This window comes from Cryptomeria japonica, chromosome 3, assembly GCF_030272615.1.
Source record: "Cryptomeria japonica chromosome 3, Sugi_1.0, whole genome shotgun sequence".
Classification (NCBI taxonomy): domain Eukaryota; kingdom Viridiplantae; phylum Streptophyta; class Pinopsida; order Cupressales; family Cupressaceae; genus Cryptomeria; species Cryptomeria japonica.
The window spans coordinates 495998182-496004712 of record NC_081407.1 but is presented as its reverse complement, the minus strand read 5'-3'; positions in this window follow the sequence as shown (position 1 = coordinate 496004712).

The window sequence follows — 6531 nt, the reverse complement described above, 5'->3', positions numbered from 1 at the left end:
GACTTACATCTTGAAACCTTGTTGTGTCTCCAAACATTGATTTTGATGTTCCAAAATTAGGGCTTTCAAGGCACAAGCTCTGAAACAAGGTTCTAAGAGCACAATATACATCAAAATTGCATTTTAATGCTACCGACTTTGGAATTAGTACTTGTGTCTTGAAACCTTGTTGTGCCTCCAAACACTAATTTTTATGCTCCAAAAATAAGGCTTTTGAGGCAAAACCTCCGAAATGAGGTTCTAAGAAAACCATGTTTTTCAAAGTCGTGTTTTGACACTATCAGCTTGAGAATTGGGACTTGTGTCTTGAAACCTTGTTGTGCCTTTAAACATTGATTTTTATGTTTTGAAATTGGAGCTTTTGAGCCACACGCTCTGAAACAAGGTTCTAAGAGCACGATGTGCATCAAAATCATGTTTTGACACTATAGGCTTCAAAATAGGGACTTGCTTCTTGAAAGCTTGTTGTGCCTCCAAACACCAATTTTGATTCTTTGAAACCAAAGATTTTGAGGCATAAGCTCCAAAACAAGGTTCTAAGATCACGATGTGCGTCAAAATCAAATTTTGATGCTACCGGTTCCAGAATGAGGACGTGTGTCTTGAAACCTTGTTGTGCCTCCAAAATCCAATTTCGATGTTCTGAAACCATAGATTTTGAAGCACAAGCTCCGAAACAAGGTTCTAAGAGCACGATGTGTGTCAAAATTGCAATTTGACACTATGGGCTCTAGAATCAACACTTGCGTCTTGAAAGCTTATTGTGCCTCCAAACACCGATTTTGATGCTCCAAAATCGAGGCTTTTGATGCACATGCTCCGAAATGAGGTTCTAAGAGAATGATATTTGTCTGAATCAAATTTTGACAGTACCGACTCTTGAATTGGGACTTGCATCTTGAAAGCTTGTTGTGCCTCCAAACACCAATTTTTATGCTCTGAAACTAGCACTTTCAATGCACAAGCTCTTAAAGGAGGTTCTAAGAGCACAATGTGCGTCAAAATTGAATTTTGATGCTATCAACTACGAAATCGGAACTTGCGCCTTGAAACCTTGTTGTACCTCCAAAAACTGATTTTCATTCTCTAAAATAGGGGCTTCCAAGGCACAAGCTTGAAAATGAGGTTCTAAGAGCACGATGTTTGTTAAAATCGTGTTTTGATGCTACCAGCTCAAGAATCGAGACTTGTGTCTTGAAACCTTCTAGTGCCTCCAAACATTGATTTTGATGCTCTGAAATTAGGGCTTTCGAGGTAGAAGCTGCTAGATGAGGTTCTAAGAGCACTATACTCATATCTTGGAATCTAATAAGGAAACAAATCAAATAATCAACTTTTTGAATTGAGGCAAAGTTGTGTTCATATTCCTTGAAATACCTAAAAGGGTTACTATGAATTTAAATACATTTACTTGTTAGGTAAATTCCTTTAACCTTTGATACTTGTACTAATTTAAATATACAAAAGGTAGTTTTGAAATCCATTAATTAAAGAACTTAAATATTTGAAATGAATTGAATGTCTTGAGGGAACCTACTTACTATTAGGATTTATTTATTTGATGAAAAGATCCAAAACTACGGAATAAGTGTATCATTAGTGTAATAACATTTTCCTTTACTTTGTTTTCCCTAACTCAAACTAATTTGTTTAATAAGGAGATTTAACAATTATATCTACATCCTAAGAAGGATTAATTCAAGATGATAGATCTCTTAATGCTCTATTATCTATTTAAATTCTCAAGTGTTAATTGACCATTTTGCCTTATATGCAATATTTATCTTTTCAAAACCCAAGGGACTCTTTTCCCATCATTGAGGAGATACTAACTCTTTAGAATTTCTAAAACAAGGTTCTAAGAGCACAATGTGCATCAAAATTGAATTTTGATGATACAAGCTCTAGAATCGGGGGCTTGCATTTAGAAACCTTTTTGTGCCTCAAAACACAGATTTTGATGCTCCAAAATCAGGGCTTTCAAGGCACAAGCTTTGAAATGAGGTTCTAAGAGCACGATTTGGCCAAAATCAGATTTTGACACTATTGACTCTAGAATTAGGACTTGCATCTTGAAACCTTTTTGTGCCTCCAAACATTGATTTTGATGCTCCAAAACTGGGTCTATCGAAGAACAAGCTCCAAAATGAGCTTCTAAGAGAATGATGTGTGTCAAAATCAAATTTTGACACTACAAGCTCTGGAATAGGGACTTGCTTCTTGAAACCTTGTTGTGCCTCCAAACACTGATTTTGATGTTTTAAAATTGGGGCTTTCAAGGCACAAGCTTCGCAAACGAGGTTCTAAAAGCACGATGTGCGTTAAAATCACGTTTTGATGCTACCAGCTCCAAAATCGTGACTTGTGTCTTGCAACCTTGTGTCTCCCAACGCCAATTTTGAGCTCCAAAACTGGGGCTTTCGAGTCACAAGCTCCTAAACAAGGTTCTATGAGTACAATGTGCTTCAAAATCCTTTTTAAACCTTGTTGTGCCTCCAAATACCAATTTTGATGTTGTGAAACCAGGGCTTTCGAGGTGCAAGCTCCAAAACAAGGTTCTAAGAGAATGATGTGCATCAAAATGGAATTTCGATGCTACCAGCACGGTAATCGGGACTTGTATCTTGAAACCTTGTTGTTCCTCCAAACATTGATTTTGATGTTCCAAAATCAGGGCATTCAAGGCAGAAGCTCCAAAATGAGGTTCTAAGAGCACGATGTACATCAAAATTGCATTTTTTTGCTAGTGACTCTGGAATCGGGACTTTTGTCTTGAAACCATGTTGTGCCTCTAAACACTAATTTTTATGCTCCAAAAATGACGCTTTTGAGGCAAAACCTCCGAAATGAGGTTTTAAGAACACCATGTTTTTCAAAATCATGCAATATTATCTTTTCAAAACCCAAGGGACTCTTTTTAGAATTTAAAAAAAAAAACAAATTTTCAACTTAATTTCCATATTAAAAATAGATCTCAATAAATAAATCCATTTTTCATTAAATAGAGCTCAATAAATAAATCCATTTCTCACTAAATTCGATTAATTTTCAACTATTAAAATTTATAATTATAAACTCATCCAAATTGATTTTTTTAATCACCAAGTGCATAATTAAATTTCAAATATTATGAAACTTATCATACTCCCAAATCATCATTTTGAAGCTTATGCTTCCTAAACGCAAATTTTGAAGCATCAAAATGGTTGTTTGGAGGCACAAGAAGCTTGAAAATGCAAGTTCTGATTCCAAAGCCACAAGCATGAAAGCATGATTATGAAACATATCATACTTCCAGATCATTTTTTTGAAGCTTGTGGTTCCTAAACTCTAGTTTTGAAGTATGAAAATGGGTCTTTGGAGGCACAACAAACTTGAGAATGCAAGTTCTAATTCAGAAGCCATGTGTATGAAAGAACGATTATAAGACTTATCGTACTCCCAAATCATGATTTCAAAGTTTGTGCTTTCCTAAATGCAAGTTTTGAAGCATCAAAATATGTGTTTGGAGGTACAACAAGCTTGAAAATACAAGTTTTGACTCAGAATTCATGAGCATGAAAGCATGATTAAGAAACTTACCGTACTCCCAAATCATCATTTTCAAGGTTGTGCTTCCTAAATGTATGTTTTGTAGCATCAACATTGGTGTTTGGAGGGACAACAAGCTTGAAAATGCATGTTTTTATTTTGAAGCCACGAGCATGAATGTGTGATAACGAAAGTTATCGTACTCTCAAATCATCATTTTGAAGTTTGTGCTTCCTAAACACATGTTTTGAAGCATCAAAAAGTGTGTTTGGATGCACAACAAGATTGAAAATGCAAGTTCTGATTCCGAAGCCACAAGCATCAAAGCATGATTATAAAACTTATCATACTTCCAAATCATCAATTTGAAGTTTTTGGTTCCTAAATGCAAATTTTGAAGTATGAAAATGGGTCTTTGGAGGCACAATAAACTTGAAAATGCAAGTTCTGATTCAAAAGCCACGAGTACGAAAGCACGATTATGAATATTATCGTACTCCCAAATCATGATTTTGAAGTTTGTGCTTTCCTAAACGCAAGTTTTGAAGCATAAAAATGTGTGTTTGGAGGGACAACAAGCTTGAAAATGCAAGTTTATATTCTGAAGCCACAAGCATGAAAGTGCGATTACGAAAGTTATCGTACTCCCAAATCAACATTTTGAAGTTTGTGCTTTCTAAAGACATGTTTGAAGCATCAAAAAGGGTGTTTGGAGGCACAACAAGATTGAAAATGTAAGTTTTGATTCTGAAGCCACAACCAAGAAAGCGCGATTATGAACATGTGCTTCCTAAACACAAATTTTGAAGTATCATATGGGTGTTTAGAGGCACAACAAGCTTGAAAATGTAAGTTCTAATTGAGGGGCCACGAGCATGAAAGTGCGGCTATTAAACTTGTTGTACTCGCAATCATCATTTTGAAGCTTGTGCTTCCTAAACGCAAGTTTTGAAGCATCAAAATGGGTGTTTCATGGAACACAAAGTTTGAAAATGCACAATTGAATTTTCAAGACACGAGAATGCAAGTGTGATTGTGAAATTTATCGTACTCCCAAATCATCATTTTGAAGCTTGTTTTTCTTAAACGTAAGTTGTAAAAGCATCAAAACATGTGTTTGGAGATACAACAAGATTGAAAATGCAAGTTTTCATTCCGAAGCCATGAGCATGGAAGCACGATTATGAAACTTATCGTACTCCCAAATCATCATTTGAAGCTTGTGCTTCTTAAACCAAAGTTTTGAAGTGTCAAAATGGGTCTTTGGAGGCACAACAAGCTTGAAAATACAAGTTATGATTTTGAAGCCACGAGCATGAAAGCATGATTATGAAACTTATCATACAACCAAATCAACATTTTGAATCTTGTGCTTCCTAAAGACACATTTTGAAGCATAAAAATGGGTGTATGGAGGCACAACAAGGTTAAAAATGCATGTTCTGATTTTGAAGCCACTAGCATGTAAGCGCGATGATGAAACTTATCATACTCCCAAATCATCATTTTGAAGCTTATGCTTCCTATATGCAAGTTTTGAAGCATCAAAATGTGTGTTTGGAGGTAAAACAAGCTTGTAATTGCAAGTTTTGATTCTAAAGGCATGAGCATGAATGCATGGTTATGAAACTTATCGTACTCGCATATCATCATTTTAAAGTTTTTATTTCGAAGCCACGAGCATGAAAGTGAAATTATGAAACTTATCTTACTCCCAAATCATCATTTTGAAGTTGGTGATTTCTAAACGCATGTTTTGAAGCATCAAAAAGGGTGTTTGGAGGCACAGAAAGATTGAAAATGTAACTTTTGATTTCGAAACCTCATACCATGGAAGCGTGATTATGAAACTTATCCTACTCCCAAATCATTATTTTGAAGCTTGTGCTTCCTAAACAAGTTTTGAAACTTCAAAATGTGTGTTTGGAATCACAACAAGCTTGAAAATGCAAGTTCTAATTCTGACGGCACGAGCGTGAAAGCTCAGTTATGAAACTTATCATAATCCCAAATCATCATTTTGGAGTTTGTGCTTCCTAAATGCAAGTTTTAAAGCATTAACATGTGTTTGGAGATACAACAAGCTTGAAAAGACAAATTTTGATTTTGAAGCCACAAGTATTAAAGCAGGAGTATGAAACTTGTAGACACCTAAAATTGTCATGTCTAATTAAATAAATATTTTATTTATTTAAATTATCCTTTTCCTAAATTAAATAAATATCTTATTTATTTAATTGATCTCACTCCTTCTATTAATTAAATAAATCTTTATTTATTTAATTAATTCATTAACCTTTTCTACCCATGACACATGTCATTCATCTCTTAATTCATACACTACCTACCCCTTTCATTATTTTATTATTTCTTTTACCTACCCTCTAATCATAGCCGACCTCCTTTTACACCTCTCAATCTTATCCCTCCATTTCATATTGTGTCTTCTATATAAGGAGATGCTTCCTTCATTATCAAACCCTGGCTAATCAATCATTCTAATCAATCATCCTAACTACCCAACTACTTGATCAATTTGGCTACTTGGCATATGCGATCCTACTTGCAACCATATTCCATTTTTTGTTGAGCTCTTGTGCACATAAAATCTGAGAGCAAATATATCAAGCAAGATCAATGGAGATAGGAAGAATGGAGATCCAAACCCTATTGGACATGTGATGGTATAATCTTTATGATTTCGTTTGATTTGCATTGTCTTAGGTAATCTTCATATGTTATGGTGGATCTTTTTTGTTGTTAGGCTAGGGTTTTGTGGTTGAATTCATTTAGCCTTTCAATATCATTATTATTGTTATCCATTTTCACCATATACATTTTGGCATGCCCGGTGGGACTCTTGTCCCTTTTTGCATTTAACATCCTTGTTGCAGATTTTGTGTTTTGAAGTTGCAGATCTGACATTTTCGACAGCATTTTGATATTTTCACGTCTGCATACTTTCGGATCGCGTTTTTGATTTTTTGGTGTGTCTGCGAC